This window comes from Malurus melanocephalus, unplaced genomic scaffold, assembly GCF_030028575.1.
Source record: "Malurus melanocephalus ecotype Western Australia unplaced genomic scaffold, MMel_1.1 scaffold_80, whole genome shotgun sequence".
NCBI classification, from domain to species: Eukaryota; Metazoa; Chordata; class Aves; order Passeriformes; family Maluridae; genus Malurus; species Malurus melanocephalus.
In genome coordinates, this window is record NW_026623312.1 from 396,303 (window position 1) to 415,160 (window position 18,858).

Consider the following 18,858-nt stretch of genomic DNA (forward strand, 5'->3'; position numbering starts at 1 on the left):
CGGATTGTCTCCAAATGGTTCTGGAATATCTCCTGTGAGGGAGACTCCACAGCTTCTCTGGGAAATCTGTCCCAGTGACGTGATCATAGTAAAGAAGTTCTTTGTCATATTCTGGTGGAACCTCCCGTGTATCAGTTTCTGCCATTCCTCTTTTCCTATTGCTCAGCACCACGGAGAAGAGTCTGGCTACATTCTCTTGTTACTCTCTCTTCAAATACTTAGAAATTGACATGATKCCCTCTAAGTCTTTTCTCCTCCAGACTAAACAGGCCCTGCTCTCTCAGCTCTTCCTCTACGCACTCATGATACCCCAGAATAGCTTGTTAATACTTCCAAAAGGATACATCTAACATTGGTGTGAATAATTCTGTTTATTGTTCCTGCACTGCTTGAAACACACTAGGAAAGTTATCTATTAAAAACCAAGTCAACCTATTTACCTTATGCAGAAAGAAGGAATTTGCAGAGTTTAGACAAAATGATGTGAGCCAAATAAAAATTTTCTTTCTTAATCATGACAGAATTAAGTAAGAGTTATTGTTAACTAAGACGTTTAATTTTAAATACAGTGATCGAGAGATACAATTGCCTTATTCTACACATTCTCTAGGAAGAAAAGATTCTAGAAATAACCTAAAAGTATTTATGAAAAGTAAATAGATACAGATATAAAATATATATATATTTGAGTGTAAAGTATATAAAAAGCACTGTAAATACAAAATGCAGGTGTTTGCTAGGGCCAACAGGTACTAGTTTACAAACCAAAACAGTACCAGAAACTATGCACACAATGGCACAGCACASTATCGTGTCTTACATGGTCTAAAAAAAACCTGTATTTCTGATTGTCAGTTACTTGGGGAATATTTTATGCAACAGATGCCCGGTACCCACACTTGACGTACCTGAACATGGGTTTCATTGCATGGGGGATACGCATACACTGTAATACATGTTTTATGCTCAGCAGAGTTTCCTATTGCACTTCTTAGAAATGAAAAAATAATTCAGTAAATATAAGACCATATGGATTTCCACAAAWTTTTTCTCTTTTATACAATCAAATATATATATACCTTTCACAAAATACTGTAATTTCTTGACATCTAAAGCATCCAAGGAGAGCATGTACTTGCAAGGCCTGTGACGATGGGCAGAACTATGCTATAAATAGTCTTCACTGTAACTAAAGGAAAAGAAACGTATCAAGGAAGTTGAAGCTGAAGCACAAACAATGACCTCATGACGTTCATTCAATGTTTCTTGAGTTCTTAGGATTGGATGAAACCATCTGGTATTCCATTTTTTTCAAGGCCAGTTTAAAAATGTAAGATTACAGCACCTGGAGAGGAAAATGGTCAGTTTCTCTGTATTTCCATTAATGACCTAATCTCACTTAACTCTTGATGTAGCCTTAATTTACCAAAATAACCTGAACTTCTCAAAGTACACCTGAAGTGAAGTTTTCCAACTTGTGCTTCTTCACCTGTACATAGAACTATCTCACTTTGTTTAGCTGGTAGAGGCAAGTACATGAAAACAGATTCTGCAGAACTATATTTTATTTCTTCAGAAAGTTAGAAGTTTCTATGACAGCTTAACCAAAAGGCTGCGCAGCTTATATTGTTTATAGCTGGGGGCGGGACATGAAACACGATGGGACAGGGCAACAGCAAACAAGTCAGATAATTAAGTACACTCGCATCTTGATTTCTCTGCACTTACTCTGTCTGATGTTTACAGAAATCTGAACGATTCTGCTTTACATCCAGTCAATTCTGAAGCCAGGCTAAAAGTGCTATGAAAACTGAGGCTGTGATCACAGATACCTGTACACACCCACCCTTCATCACAGGAGGTCAGAGGGCACATAATGGAAGAAACAAACCCTCCTAATACAGAGTTTTGAGGTTAATAACTCCTTTAATACTAGTGTTTTTTAACTGAAGTTTTTGCAGGTCAAGACCTTTAAATATGTTTCAACAGGGGAAGTGGCTCAGCTCTTCCTAAGACGCAGCCTTCGTACTCCAGTGGTATTTGAGCTATGGAGGACCTGAATGCTTCAGACTTATTTTGAACAGCCAAACCAATAAGTGACGTCAAATTACATTTCGCTACCGCAGAATAAATAACAATAAACACAGAAAGCAAAGCGTCAGCAGAGGCTTTGACTGACACGCACTGGACCGGGCGGAGGCAGCGCCCCATAGGCTCATCCCGGTCCCGGCACTCACCTGTCCACCTTCCTCTGGCCCCGCCAGCGCGGCCAAGGCTCCTCCGACGCCTCCGCCGGGCCGCCGAGCTGCACTCCGACCCCGGGGCGCTGAGGGGCGGCGAGGGGTGGCGGGCAGCCGCGCATACGGGGCAGCCCCGCTCCCTCCTCACCGTCTCCTTGCCCCGGCTCCCCGGCTCCTCATCTCCACCATGGAGTTCCGGGACACCCCCGGCTACCTCCTCCCCACCCCCTGCCGCTGTCCCTGCCCTGCAGCCGCGCCCCTCAGCCGCGGAACCGGGGCACGCTCCCCCCGCGTCCCTCACTCGCCACCCCCAGCCGGTACCCCCGCGGCCGCCATCTTGTCCAGGAGGGGAGAGGGGCGCGCGCAGGCGCGGCACCGGCGATTCCCGGCCCGCAGCGGCGGCCGCGCGCACGCGCGGGGGCGCGCCCCACCCCGCCCCGTGAGCGCGCACCTGCCGGGGACTCACCCGGCACCGGTCACTCGGGGTCGGTCACCTGTCGCGGGTCGGTCACTCAGGGTCAACCACTCTGGATCGCTCACCTGCCTAGGATCGATCATCCAGGGTCAGTCACCCGTGGAGTGTCAGCCACCTGGGGTCCATCACCCTCAGAGGACCCGTCACCCCCTGGAGGGTCGGTCACTGGGCATCAGTCACCCGGAGTCTGTCACGTATAGACCATAGATGACCCAGAGTCGGTCACCCTCGAAGGGTCGGTCACTCAGGGTCAGCCATCCGGGGCCAGCCATCCGGGGGAGGTGTCCAGAGGCCGCGGCTACGCTRCCCTGGCAAGGGAGGTGGGCGGTGGCAGGGTGCCCGTGGCTGGCCGTGCTGGGGAGGGGTCGCAACAAACACAGGCCGCTGCTGAGGGCTGGGTGCGGACAGCTCTCAGGTGTAAGGAAGGACGGGATGCCGCCGGAAAGTTCAGTGTGCCCACGGGCAGCCAACTGTGGAATTTGAAGGAAAACACGGGCTGGACCCTCATGATGTGTTTCTTGAGATCCTCACCCATCAGGCAGTCGGTAGTTTCCTTTTAAAATATCACAGAATCATGGGATGGGCAAGGTTGGAAGAGACCACAGCAGCTCATCTGGTCCAACCWCCCTGCTCAAGCAGGATTGGTTACCGGAGTGGCAAGGTTGGCTACCTCAGTATTGTGCCCAGAGAATTCTGAAGTATCTCCAGAGAAGGAGACTCCCTTGCCTTTCTGGGCTGCCTGTTCCATTGTGCAACCRCTGGTCACGCGTGGCTACAATGTTCCCTTCAGCCTTTGTTTGTCCTCTTGCTTCATGAGCATTGCCACAAGTGGTTCAGCTTCACGGTGGATGAGGTCAGCCTCTCCATTCTTTCCCTCTCCAGATGGGCTCTGTTATGGCCTGGATTGGCAGCGATGCTTTGGTGGCCACCTTCCAACCATGAGGATGGGTTCTATGTTACAACTAGCAGATCCATGGTTCATTATCTGAGACTCTATGTTACCTAAGTTGGATGACTTTCTTCACTTTCWGGTGAAATGATTACACGGCCTGTATTTCACCTCCCTGTTTCGGCTCCTGTTTCCTGAAAAGTTGTTTCAAGTTGGTATAGATTCTGTTCTCCTCAGTGCGATGTAGGTGTGGGGTCATGAATCCCCATCATCTCCAACTGCAGCCTGGGGCAGATAAGTTTTTGAGCTTCTCTATGCTAGCTTTGCCATCCTGGACCACCCCCTCCTTTTTGTTTTTAACCCTTCTCATGAATTTTGTAAACTACCTTTTTTTTTTTATTTTTTTTTTTATTTTTATGTTTATAAAGACCTTTTTACTACCAGTTTAAGGATCCTTTGCAAGGTGCTCTTCAAATTCTTTTCCAGTCCTCATTTCCTGCCTTGATGTGACCCACAGTGCTTTACAGCTTTCTGCTCTCTTTACTTTGGTTTAGACAAGTTCTGCCCCCACATTATCAAAGGAATTGCCTTGGCCAGAGATCATACTAGAGCCTGTCACAAGCAGCTGTCAAACCACAAATGTTTGTGAGTTTTGAATGCATATTTAGGAGATATATCCTGATGAATAGCTATGTCTGCACATTTTAAGTTTTGATATTGTTTGTGCTGCTTAATTTGGCAATGAAATATTCSTGGGATTTGAACATAATTTTTCATTGCAATTTCTGACATTGCCATGTCATGGTTACCCTGTTTCAAGTGTCAGAAGATTGTATCCTGCAAGCCATTATCGTGAATAGCTAAATACAAGCTGACACAAATTTGACCAATATTATAAAAAACTGGCACAGTTAAATATATAGAAGAAATTCTTTACTATATGAGTGTTGAGGCACTGGTTGCCCAGAGAAATTCTGGCCACCCCAACCCTGAAACTGTTCAAAGCCAGGTCCAGACAGGATGGGACTTTGAGCCATCTGGTCTAATGGGAGGTGTCCCATGGCAGGGGGGGATTGGAACTGGATGATCTTTGTAAGGTCCCTTCCAAACCATTCAATGATTCTATGATTTTGTAATGCTAAATGTTCCAAATTGTATCTTTTACAGAATCATATAATGCATCACACTGATTGTAGCTTTTTGAAAGACARTAGTTCTCAGTAATATCATTGTAAATTCAGTCACCTTTGGTTTCCCTAGCATATTGCCTAAAAGCTGAAGGATAAGAATCATAATAATTTTATATTCTAAGGAGTTTGGATTAACTAAAGGGATGTTCAGCTGTGTGACAGTGTAAATAAAGACAATTTTAAAAGTCTCTGTGGTACATGCAATAACCTTTCACTTCTTAAAAAAGCAGAAACCTTCAACATTTCTTGAATTAAATTTATGAGAATCTGTCTTCAAACAGATTTCCTCCTGACTAAAATAGTGACCTTCTATAATGGACTTACTGTATCAGTGGATAAGGAAGAGCAATGGATTTCATCTAACTGGGCTTCTGTAAAAGTCTTGTTACAGTCTCCCCTAACATTCTTATGTCTAAATTGGAGTTAGTTACATAGCCGGTAGGATGGAGAAGGAAGTGCCTGATGGCCACATCCGAAGAGTTCCAATGAGTAGCTCAATGTGCAAGTGGAAACCAGTAATAAGTGGTGTGCCACAAGAGACTAATTTAATAGCTTTATCAGTTTCAGTAAAAGAGGGAGTGAGTACACTCTCAGCAATCTGACRGATCACACCAAACTGAGTGATGTAGTTGACATGCTTGAGAGAAGGATGTCACCTGGRGAGACTTTGACAGGCTTGAGGATTGGTCCCCTGTGAGCCTCATGAAGCTAAACAAGACCAAGTGCAAGGTCCTGCACCTGATTTGGGGAAATCCCCACTATCAAGACAGGCTGGAGGATGAATGGATTGAGAGCAGAGAATAAGGACTTGAGGGTACTGGTGGCTGAAAAATTGGATGTGAGCCAACCATGGGCACTGGCAGCCTGGAAAGCCAAGTGTGTCCTGGGCTGCACCCACAGCCCCATGGACATCAGGGGAGGGAGGGGATTCTGCCCTGCTCTGGTGAGACCCAGCTGCAGAGCTGCCTCCAGCTCTGGGGTCCCAGCACAGGGAGGACAGGGAGCTGTTGAGAGAGTAAAGAGAAGGGCCACAGTGATAGTCAGAGGGCTGGAGCACCTCTTCTGTGATGAAAGGCTGAGGGACCTGAGGCTGTTCAGTCTGGAGAGACCTTATCCAAACAACTGTGGGAAAATGAAATTATTGCAGTAGTCATATATGATTTGCAGTCCCTTGGTTCCTTGTGATAATAAAGTGAACATACATATTTGACTATGACCTGCACTTTTGTGCTGAAGTGCAGCATAGGACTGCTGCCCCAGGAAAAAAGTAGGGAACATATCCGCCCCAGAAGTGTGAGCCAGCTCACAGGTATGCTGAGACCACTTCAAGCAGCTGCTGCAGAGCTTTTGCAGCTATAGCTCCTCCCTGGCCCCTTTGGCTATACATCTGCTGAACTGCTAGTGAAGAAAGAAACTTTGACTTATGCACCATCTGTCTTCATGAAATGGGAGAGCAACTCACTCTCAAGCTAACCTGTCTCATAGGGCACAAAGATATACAAGAGAGGTAGAAAAACAATAATTAGTTAAGATTCTCAAGGGACATGGCTGTAACTGCTCTAAATTGTGGCACAAGGAACCATATGCTATTAGAAATCAGTAAGGATCTGCCCTAGCAGTGACCTTTCCTTTCCCTCCTATTGTGCCTTCTGCCACTGAGTACCTATTCCAGGAGTAAACACAGGATTTGCCTGTGTGCAGGATGGACAATTCACTGAATAAAAGTGAATGATATACTATGGTAGCATAAAACTGGATTAGAATATGTTTCTCAAAATAGCATTGGAAATCATTTGTTTTCTTTCTTTTCAGCTTGCAGGCTAGTCACTCATCTGATGATTATTACCATTTGTAGTTTAGTTTTTAAGAGAATGATGAGATTAATATTTCATTGCATTTAAATGTTTGACACATGTAAAGCAGTCTATTTCTGYCCTCAGTCAGTAAACGTATGCCAGAATAAGCCCAGAACCTACTGAACATATTAAATGACAGCAGCTGTAATTCAGTAATTGGACAATTGAACAAGATGATCATACTGAAGATTCACTCTGAAAAGTTACAGCCTGTTCTGTGGGGAATTTGCCCTCCAAGAAAAGTTCTCTAGCTATTAGCCCATATCTTCAGACATTTGTTGTATGATGGATTTTTTCAGAAGTGCTTTAATGGGGCCACTTCTATGCCTCACTGTGAAAGGCTTTTCTGTAGGATTACTTTTTAAATAAAGGCATGAAAAATGCCAGTTTTGTTAACTATATTCCTGAGTTAACTATAATATTCCTTATGCTCCAGTATGTAATATAAAAATAATTTCCATATTAAGTCTTAATTTCTGTGAAATTTGAGTTAGTATGGCAGATAATGCAGAATGATGTTAGGTCATGGTTTTGTACACCCTGTGTAAGATTCATCTTAGCCATCTGAACGTGGGTTGAACATTTCACATGGGGCAATTATTCTGACATTTTAGACATTTAGGAAAAATTGCCTGCTAGAGTTACCTGATTCTGTCTGCTGATTATAAGTAGGGTCTAGAGGGACCAATTTAGACTCCTAGTCTAGCAGTCATGTTCTTAAATGAAAACAATAATCTTGTGTTATATTTCAGTACATTATCAGATATGATACAATGCGATGAATTAATGCAACTAATACAGTTTAGCAAACCATGTAAGAATCACATAGATAATTTTCTGTAAAAGGCATAAATTTTTAAATTTTAAACGTTTGCATTTCTGATTGCTGCTATCATTGGTCTTTTCTTAAATAATATAATCTTTATCTGAGTTATTACTTCTGTTTCCCTGGGAAAAAAAACCAAACCAACCCTGAGACCTAATTTATCAGATCTAGACCAGACATAACTCAGTTTAAACTAACACATCAGTGTCAGTGAGATCAAATAGCTACACTCATGACCATCTTTGCATTCTTTCTTTCTGAAAGTCTTCATCATAGTTCACTGATAGCAGCAGTATTTGCATTCCTTATGTAAAGTTCAAGATAACCATAATTTTTCTGTCCGCACAGTATTCTAGGAGAATCATTGAAGGCTATCTAAATTAAAATCCCATGAATATGACTATGTCACTGATACAAATGGCAAGTTTTGAGAAAAGAGAGTTAGAGAGTCAAGTTGCTTCCTCGAAAACATCTTGAAAGCTTGATTTTGTGTAGGGTCCAAGCATCCTTCATTTACTGGWTTCACTTACTGAAGTTCATATAAAATATTATATTATTCCCAGGGATATTTATCATGGAGGAGTGTACTAAGAAGCAGAATCTATATAATTAGAATTGATTCGGTCCTTGAGAAATTGTAGGAATTTAGGAAAAAATTGGGGAAATAATACTTTGTTTTAGATTACCCCACGTGCCAAAGATTTTTGCCAGCACCTATGTGACAAACCACATTTTAATCACAGTTCTTGTGCAGTAGAAGCAAGCTGAGTTAATWAATTTTCTAAGAAAAAATAAGAGATCTTTTGTTAGAGTTACACTGTAGATACAGTGTTGCTGAATTCGTCATTATAGGAAGGACCACACAAAAGGTCACATCTGTGAGCACTTAAAAAATTCCTGCCATGTTACTAAAACTGTTCATCATAATCTTATTTTAGAAGCAAAATAGGTATTTTTCTACTCCAAAACCAGTGTATTTCAACCCAAGTAAGATATCTACTGTCCTGCTCTCATGTGTTTCACATTTTGGTCATGATTTAGAAAGAAATACTTCTGAGTAGCTGCTCAGTTACTCAGAGAAATCTGTTCTGACATGCCAATCAGTCTAAACCATGAAGTGGYGACAGTGTTTCCACATTCACAGGTGTAGATTTTTTGAGGCATTGGTTGGTCACAAATAGTGCTGATTAGCTTGTAAATTCCAGCACCAGGACAGCTGACAGAAGCTCTCATGCAGAAAGAAAGTCACAATTGAAAATCAGTTCTGAAACTGATGAAAAGTGCAGTGGGATGCTGTAGGAATATTGGAGAGACATGTATATGTCTTCAGAAATACATSTATTAGAATGCTGTAATTTGCAATCATTTCAGGATCAGTGTGTACAGTTTCATAGGGTGGAAGAGCTCTTAGGCAGAATGTACAGACAACCTGAAAAAAGATTATTTGCAAAGAAAAGCACTAAAATATTAAGAAATCTGAATTGTCTGTGCAATATTAATTTGATTTATGTATTTGTTTCATTCCCTCATGCTATGACATTTGTTCATAAAATCATGATATCTCTGCAGTGGTCAAGAATCATTCAGTGAACCACACTTACTAAAAATATGAGAATGTGGTGTGTCTTAATTTTGCTGTCTGTGAAGAATGTTCTGATTAGGTATACTGCTTGTTTTGTTTGAAGCCACTTAATTCATGTGTTCAGGGAGATAATAAAGGATTCTCTAGTAATCCTTTCTGAAATTAAATGCTCTGTCAATCATGTTTTTCTCTGGATGAACTGTCCCAGTTGAGCTAATCAGTCCTCATATGGAAGCTGGACCAAGTCTTTCACACAGATCTGAGTTTCTTGAATTTTGCTCCATCCATTTTGAGACAGAGGAACTACAACTGTGTCTGATCTTCCATAAACAGGGGTAAATTGCTTGAAAATTGACATAGGCTCTATCAGCAGGATCTAACACACAGAATTTCTGACTCCTTTGAAGAATGCCACTGGATTTGTGTATAAATTCATAAAACATCCATGCTGTTTCTTCCCCAGTGGAGATAATTCATCCACACTCTCACTAACTKTATTCTTTTGGGTGCTTTCCACCAACCTGCCCTGTGAAGAATTCAGGTTTACTGCTCTGTAGCTCCTCTTCTGCAGCTCTTTTGGAAGCCTTTTAAAAATCAGTGTCATGTTGACAATTTTGCAATTGAACAAAGAGAAGAAAATAGAAAAGTCTGTGAAATCTAAGGAAGTAATAGAGCCAAATCTTGCAGAACTTGGTAGTCCAAGYAGAATTCCATGCTAGTGAGTCCCTGTTAAGGAATATTGTGAAAGTTACCCTTCTGCATACTCATTTGGTAGTGCAATATGGCAGAATTGATAAGTACGTGCTTCAAGTCCATTTGAAAAACTTGAAAATGATAATGTCAAACTGCTGAATTTAAATATTTGTAACTTTTAAGGGACCCAAACTACATTGCTGAAACATAATTTAATATTTACAACACAGTCTGATTTTCTAAGTAATCATAATGTTAATCATAATCATCCTGGCTAGTTTTAGTTGTCTGAGTAATATTTAATCCAATGTATTTTTCTGAAGTTTCCTGTAAAGTTAAACACCTGCTAACTATTRCGAACCATGTCTTTTTTGAGGTGCAGAAGAGTACCGCAAGTACTCTTCTGTACCTCAAAAAGTACAGAAAGAGAGAAGACTGAATGAACTGAGAACTAACTATAATACTAGGATGGTTATTTACAAGTGAAGGAAGAACTGTATTCAGCATCTATGACTATAGCTTAAGAGCCCTATGAGAAGTCACTCCAAAACATTGACACATATTCCTGTACTTCTGTGTGTTCAGGTTGCTCATCAGCTTCAAATTCCAGAGTAAACACAGTGTTCCTTAAGTGAAGATTTTGAATATGAAACACCCAGAAACCAAGAGAGTGTTAATACAGAGAGCTAACCTAAGCAGGAGAATTGGCTTCTTCTACCTGAGTGGCTGATTACGATCACACAATATAATCTAGCTGGTAACAGCATTATAAAACCAGTATAGAAGCTGAAGTTGAAGTTGTCAGAAGCTCAACTGTATATGGAGACCTTGGCAGAAGCAAAACACAAGTTGGTTGACTTGATTTTTGTTATTGACATGAATACATAACAGGAAGATTGCAGTCTAAGTAACAATTATCAGGAATAATTTACATAATTAGCAATTGGAGGAAAAATCAAATATGGGTTGCAGCACCATGCATTTTTTAATTTATTTTTAGAACCAGAGTTTAATTACCTCTGGCACTGTCACAGCTGCTACATGATTCTTAAATACTTCAGCTGCGCAGTTTGCATCCTAATRGGAGAGGCTGTCTCCTGTACACATTCTGTCCACATTCCGATGCAATTTCATGAAATAATCTGACTGACTGGGCTATAAATACTCTATGAAAAAAAAAGGGCATGATTCACTTCTTATGCAGTTCATTAGATGGAGATAATAAAGAAGGGCGGAATAATGCACGAAGCAAATTTTACCCTTCTTCTTACCTGTAACTCTGCAGCTATTTGTCTCAGTTTGAAAGACAGGTGTTTGCCGATGAAGGCAGGGACCCCCCCTTGGAGTGGTGGATATGATCCCCCTTCCCTCCAAATTATTACAGATTTGAAAATCATGGGCTTTCAGGCAAGAACATGGGTAAAAGCGAGTAACAGTTTTTACTAATATGTATAACAAGGTGAAACAGGTCACARTAATAATAATAGCAACAACCTGCCCCAGTCCCAAACCCAGTGACAGCCTTACAGAGACACASCCTCYCCTTTGGTGCAGTTACAGTCCCAGYCGGCAGGGGCGCTGTTGGCTCCCGSCYGGGCAGGGCGGGTGCGATGATTCCCCGGCAGCTGCAGGGGGCGCTGTGGCGCGGGTCCCGGCTGGCTCAGATCTCCCGYGTSGCCAATGGTGGACACAAAATGGCAGAGATGGATGGAGAAAAGTTTCTCTGCAAAACTCACAGCGGAAACGCTGATCTCGGTGTTCCTCTGGACAGCAAGAAACCCAGGACGGCWAAGAGACGAGCAGAATCCCGTGCCTGTGAGATGGGATGGAGCAGAGCTCACCCCTGAAGCTGGAATCTCAGGAGGTCCCTGGCAAGGCACAGGGGAGAAGATCACAGTGCAGCAAACAGGAACCCAATAAGTGGAGATGCTGGGCTCTGCAGAAAAAGGGTAGGCCGCCTTTCCCCCCAAGCAGCTAGCAGGTAACCCTCCTTCTCTCCACGAAGCAGCGAAGGAAGTGAAGTTACCACCCCCACCACACAAAAACTCACACCCTCCGAGGGCTTAGCAAGATCGTTTAGGTGGGGCATAGGTATCATTGTCTTCACTAATCACCCAGCCACCAAAAGGATGACCTAGCAATTAGTGTATCCCAGCAATAAAATGGGAAAGAAAAAATTCCCAAAGAAAGGGAACAAAAGGATAAAATCTYAACCCACAACACTATTATAGAATGCTTAAATAAATAACCAGAATAGATTATCCATTACATATTKGAAGAGTGGGTGAGTAACAGTGCCCTCAAGTCTGACATAAGTGAAACACTATCTGGTAAGTTAATTTAACAGTTTTTAAGAAATCTGCATGTAGCAATTTTGAAACACACGTATTTTGTTTTATACAYTCAGAATCCACCAAGTTTATATGATTTATAGTTTGCATATTCAATCAAGCTTAATATGATCATGTTAGACATTCTGCCAGTTTCTGAAATTAATTCTTTATTGTATATTATTCAAAATGTCTCATAGTGCACAACTTCATCAAAAAGCAGCCTAAATTCTGTGTGTTCTCAAGAAAGAATAGTAAATTAATGACAAAAATTACAGACATTAACAGATAATGATAATTAGAAGTACGCCTGAAAGATACCTTATTTTGAGACCTTGAAAGTATATATCTACAAACTTACTTTTTGCGAATCAAGTTAATTCAGGCATAACTAGCTGTTCCATATCCACAGTTTTATATTTTCATGATATTAAATAATAAACATTTACACCATTTGATTTCCCTAAAAATTGTTGGTCTTAAGGTAGTTCCTGCATATAAAGACACATATATTGCTATCTCCACTATCTTCTTTTTCCCCCTCAGTTATTCCTTGATGTCTTTCTAATTTTCTCTGCTTACTTATCTTGTTTATAGACATCTGCTCTGCTCAGCTAGTATGATAGGTCAGGAGGGAAAGAGACAAGAAAGAGAAGTTAGCAGATATGCTTTAGCTCAACCATCAAATGTATGGGATTGCAAGAATTTCAGGTCTCAGTCATGGAAACATTTGAGCATTTGCTTAAATGTATTTTATAGGAGTAGTGCTGTTAAAGATTATGGGTTTATGCAAGCATTTTCATGATTAGAATCTGGATTATGGATTAGAAATTTGCATGGCAGACTCAATAGAATTAATTYGTTTAATTCTTATGAGGTCTAAACTTGAAACTGTTGCTGAAGATGGAAAATATGTATAAACTTTCCTATAGAAACAAGAATTAAGAAAGGTCAAATGCAAAGGATAAATTTACAAGCGTACTTGTCTCTTCATGTCGTGTACTGTCTGTTCTGTACTGGGGAYGGTAGATAAGGGTTGAAATGAGGGAGAGATGGTGCAGGCCTTTTTCTGGATCAGTAAAAAAGGCTTTGACAACAAATGGCTTAATATGGCAACTGCTTTAATTAAACTGAGTAAGAAGAGTAATACAGGCAACAAGCAAACCTTATATTCCATGGTGGCTGGGCACACTGAGTTTCTGCAATACGAGATGGAGCCTGGATGAATTTTCCCATGGCACACCGTGCAGAGCAGATCCTGTCTGTGGAGAGGAGTTCTCACTTTCAGTACTGTGAGTTATTCCACCAATTCATTACAAGAAAACAGCACTATTCCTAAGGGATTATGTAACGAGAACCCCTTCCTGCACTTGAAGATATGGACAAGGCCAGGCAAGGTGAAATGCCTGCTACCCCATGGGAGCTGCTTGTGGGCTCCTCTGTTGCAGTGAGCCTGCTAAGTTTATCCTGAAGCCAAGGACTTKGTGCACCACAGAACAGCCCTGTAAGCCACCATGTATATTCAGCACAGCCCTCTGCATACTCAGGTGAAGTGTTTTGAGGATCATTAGCTCCTAAACTAACGGAATGCTGTCCTGGTCAGGAACAATGCACTACTTAGGAGGAGCARGAGTAGTTTCTTTGAGAGGTCACTGTAAGCAAATCCCCATTCATTCATGTTTATTTTGATAGGTAAACTTACGTTTTCAAGGCTGTGAAAGTATGCCTCTTCTAATGAGGGACTGTTGTATCACACAGCGTTGTCTGAGGAAAAGAAGGAAGACTGGATATGTTGTGTAAAAARAAAAAWTTTAAAATTTAATCTAATRATCTAAAGTATAAAGTAATTATRAACTATATTATAAACTATAGAGTAATTTTAGATAAATAAACTAAACATCTGGCAAATAAAAATTCTCAGAGTATAATAGAAGAGTTTCTGTGTGTGCATTCTAACAAGGATATTTTCTGTTTCAGAAATGAGTCACTGGTTGGAAGAAAGTAATCCTTCTATCTGCTAAGGATTACAGTGCACACACCCTTCTTTAGCTCCACCTGGTTTGGATAACATGGTATGTTTAACTGCACATCCTATCAAAGAGCTTGACCATTACACTGTTGTGTGACCTAGTGTTGTACTTTCTTGCAGATTAAGGGGAGAAAAAAATCAAAATAGAATCTATCCTCATGTTTTGTCCTTGAAAAATTAATGAGATACCACAGCAATGAGACATCAGTTGCCCCTGTTGACATTGGCGCAGGTATTTGTAAAGACTGCTAACTCCAAGCTTGCATATGCGATTACATATATTTTTTATTTGCCYTATGATAATTTTTTTATTTAAGATTAACTTTTTATTTCTGTCTGTGGTATCAACTCATACCACTTTTTGCAGATTAGTAATGGCTATCTGTATATTAATGGTATTTTTACATCAGAGGCTAGGTTAACACACAGACTTCTGTTTCAAGTGCAGTCTTACTGTCATRTCAGCATGATTGTTGCTGGAGCTAATAAGAAAAGACCACTGTAAAACAGGTATCTCTGTTTCCAGGCATAAAAATTCGCACTTTTGAAATCAATCTCGTGGTTGCCTCTCTCCACTCCTTACACAGTGACATTGTACTTTAATTTCTGGAAGTTAAGTTAATTTAGAAAGTATGTCAGCAATAAGCACATTAGAAATTTTTTGCTGCATTTTTGAAGTATAACCCACAAATCCTAAAAGTGTTTCTGTACAGGAAGGAAATGGTAATATCAGWTAAAATAATAAAAAGAGAATCAAGCTTAAATATGAAAACATAAGGCTGTTTTCCACAAATGAGTAGTGTCAATTTTGACCTGTATGTCTGACGTCTAAAAATGCTTTGTAATTAATTATTTTGTTGTTGCTTTAAAATGATTGGCAAAACATATGGGATAATGAGTATAATAGTTTTCCTTCTTCCTTTTTTTCCCCCATTAATGATGAATGGACAACAACTCTGTTTTTCTGTATTCTCTGTTTTTCTTCTCTCTAAAGAGCTGTCCTTAAGTCCTTCTGTGCAGTAACCAATGCTCCTAAATAGTGTGAAACAGAATAAAAAATTGAAGGAGTAACATAGGTTGCCCTGAGAGCTGATAGTTGCTCTATCCCTGGAAACATTTTACGTCAGGGGGAATGGGGTTCTGGGCAATCTTGTCTAGTTGAAGATGTCCCTGCTCATTCCAGTGGTGTTGGACTAGGTGTCCTTTMAAAGGTCCCTTCCAGCTCAAACCATTCTGTTATTGTATGAAAAATTACAGTGGTTGCATTGTCACAAGTCTGTTTTAAGCTTCTAGGCTGCAATTAGATCATCATCAAGCTATTCACAAGCTGTTTCATCCACATTCTAACCAGTAAATGCTACACTRAACTTACCACATCAATATAGCTCCACTCTCACAGAGTTCAAGCCAGAGATCATAAGAAAGGGTGGATTTTGGACACAGACAGGGGAGCAGACAGTGCTAAGTTTAAGCAGGAGGACCATGGAGGTTGCACAGCTTCGGGATTTGTGTTTCTGCTATATCTTAGTTGGGACATCAAGTACTGTTTACTTCCCAAATATCAGCAGGATTTAGGCAACAAAATATGCAAATAATGAAAGAGGGGCTGGGTATGTGATATTTCCTCTGAAAAACAGGTTATGTTTTACTTACAAAGGGTTCTGCTGTTTTAATTCCCCATGATCGTCAYGTAGGTTTCATCAATCTTGTTTTCCAGTGTGTTGTCGCTTCAGGCGACTCGATTAATTTAAAGTCACTGGCAGCAGTGACACTTTCTGGGATGTTGTTGGTGGCTGTGCTCATACAGCATGGACACATGCATATCTCCTGATAACTTTTCCTCAAGTACACACCTCCTACTTATTCTAGATTGCCATTCTAGAACTGCCATTCAGTTCTTGTCACCGTTTGAAAGACAGGTATTTGCTAATGAAGGCAGGGACCCCCCCTTGGAGTGGTGGCTATGACCCCCTTCCCTCCGAATTATTACAGCTTTGAAAAAAATCACGGGCTTTCAGGCAGGAATATGGGTAAAAAGGAATAACAGTTTTTACTAATATATATATATATAAAACAAGGTGAAACAAGTAGCAATAACAATGCAACAACAGCGCAGTCCAAACCTAGTGACAGCCTTATAGAAACAGKCTCCTTCTTGGCAAGATTACAGTTTGGTTGGCAGCGGYGCCGCTGGCCCCCCGGCTGAGCAGGGAGGGCACAATGGCTCCTCAGAGATGCAGGGGACGTGGTGGTGCGGGTCCCGGCTGGCTCAGACCTCCCGCGGCTGGGATGATCGATACAAGATGGCAGCGGTGGATGAAGAAAAGTTTCTCTGCAAAACTCACYGGCGGAAAAACGCCGGTGCTCTTCTGGACAGCAAGAAGCCCAGGACAGCAAAAGAGACGAGCAGGAATCCCTCGGACGCGAGACGGGAATGGAGCAGAGTTCACTCTCCTGAAGCTGGAGTCCTAGCAAGCCACCGCCGAGCAAAAGCATGGGGCGCCAGCAGGAAAAACCCCCTCTCTCTCCCAAACCGCGAAAGAAAAAAAACAAAACCCACTCCCCAATCCCCACCCCACCACACAAAAGCTGTCTCCCCATTTAGGGTGTGGCCATAGGTGTCATTGTCCCTTGAATCGCCCGGCCATTAACAAAACAGCTTGGCCATCAAGGTATCCCAGCAACAAATGGGGGAAGGAAAAAAAATTCCCAAAGTGAACAAAAAGAGAGGAATTTAAACCCATAACAGTTCTCTTGTAATGGCACCTCATCTGTGTACATTTTAAAAATCAAACATCCCCTTATGCATTGCCCTTTATGTTTTCCAGTTTCTAAACATCTCCTGGTAYGCTGAATAACTCTAGCAAACATGCATGTGAAATATTAACATTCAAAATAATGTAACTAATATCGCARCTGCATTGAGAATGATTGTATAAGAATATTTGCTTGTCTGACTTTACATCAGTAAGCAGAGGATTTAACATGGAATTGCCTGTCATAAAATCTTTATCCTGATACCGTATAAATAACAATATGCAGTGCTACTGCAATCTAAGGAATTTATTTACCTCTTTGTGGTGTCAAACAATACAGCAGAGCAACTTTGCTTATAAAGAAAATAGAAATKAAAAAAACCCAAAAAGTGAAAGTGGACTGAAGCCTTCTGGTTTAGTTGATCCAGTCTGTTCTGTTTTTTTCTCTCCAGTCTCCCTCTTTTAAAGCAAAGGCACTGAGAAAGGGTTGTAGGGAATGTATGCAGACCTGTTTTCTTTACATACCTGCTTTGCAACATTAGGTGCTCATAGTCACCCTCTTGACTAAAGGAGTCTGGAGTGAGAAATAGCCAAGGCAGGGAGCACCAGTGGCTCAGTCCTGATGCTTCCTTCTTGTGCACAGATTTTTCAGTGTGCTTCTTTCTCTGCAACCAGCCATCTCTCTGTGCTGCTGTGAAGGGCTGTGGAAGGAAAAGGGTCACAGCTCTCGCAAATGAAAGCTTCCTCCTGCATGTACATGTTCACAGCAGAGCAGCAGGATGAGGGCTGAACCACCCTCAGAGCCATGTTTCAGATGCAGGCAGCCTGACTGCACCCTTTTGGAGCAAGGAGCACTTTCCCCCACTCATTTTTTGTCTCAGAGTATTATTGAAAATCAATCCCATGTGGTGAATCATTTCCTGAAGGAAGTGTAGGGATTTTTTATTTCATTTATTTATTTATTTATTTTTTTGTGTATCCTCTTAGTGGTGTTGATGAAAAAAAAACCAGAAGCTGGAATGTTCTTTTCAGTGGGAAAACAATAGGAGGGAGGTTAGGTAAATGAAAAGGAGGAAGGATGGACAGAGGAAAGGGAAAACACAATGCAAGGAAAAAAAGGAAAGAAATAATACTACGGAAACATGTATCTTAAAAAACACCCAAACACCAAGGGAGCATTTAATTATTTCTGTTTGGCAGTCTTTGCATATTGGCACAATCACTGTATTTCACTTTTGTCATTGGCATTCTACAGCTTCCAAAAATATAAAAGTGAACTCAGCTGTTCTATATGAGAAAAGAAAATACAAAACAGAGTTGCATTATGAAGGAAATTATTTTATTCTGTGACTGAATGAAGGGAAAGAGTGAAAAGAACTTCTCTGCTTTAATTGATGCCTTTTGAGCTGTATCCATCTGGAGCTTTGCCTCAAGGTGATGCAGAAATGGGAATGTTACTGTCCTTCATAGTCCAGGAATCATAGATGTAGTTCTTTGATGGGGTGTTAAGATACATTTCAGAAATAATGTTCAATACATTATTTTTTGTTTATACCTCAGAATTTTRGAAGTTGAACTTTATATAGAGACCATTGTCATAATTTCATTCACTTGTCTAATTCAGCCTCAGGTATTCCTGTAGCTTCTAATCAGACCTGAACAGCTAAGAAAAACTTGAGAAAAATGCATTCAAACTTTATTTACTTCTTGAGTCACTGGGGTAAGAAAAGAAAAAGTCTGTCTTTTCGAAGTTAAAAATGTGATACATAACTTGCTTACAGCAGTGTTTTACCCACAAWTTTTAGCTGGGTTGATCTGTCAGAGAGGTGACTGTCAAATGGAAAAATAATAAGGTCAGGAATTAAGCTGTTTTATTTGTAACATGAGGAGATTAGAATTTTTTTTTTACTAAAACATGATTCTAACCAGAAATGGCATTATTAATAGCCCAAAGGATTTTGACCAGTATCTCACTGCATTTCATAGACATCT

General features: G+C 41.0%; 1 protein-coding gene across 4 annotated transcripts in view; it reads right to left on the bottom strand.

Annotated features, from left to right (window-relative positions):
• The window catches only part of APC (APC regulator of WNT signaling pathway), a 91,388-nt gene extending 88,922 nt beyond the window's left edge, over positions 1-2,466 (bottom strand). For all 4 annotated transcript variants that reach the window (XM_057367504.1, XM_057367503.1, XM_057367501.1 and 1 more), the window contains exon 1: positions 2,238-2,466. The gene's annotated coding sequence lies outside the window, so the exon portion shown is untranslated. The remainder of the gene's footprint in view (positions 1-2,237) is intronic.
• Between the last annotated feature and the right edge of the window lie 16,392 nt (positions 2,467-18,858).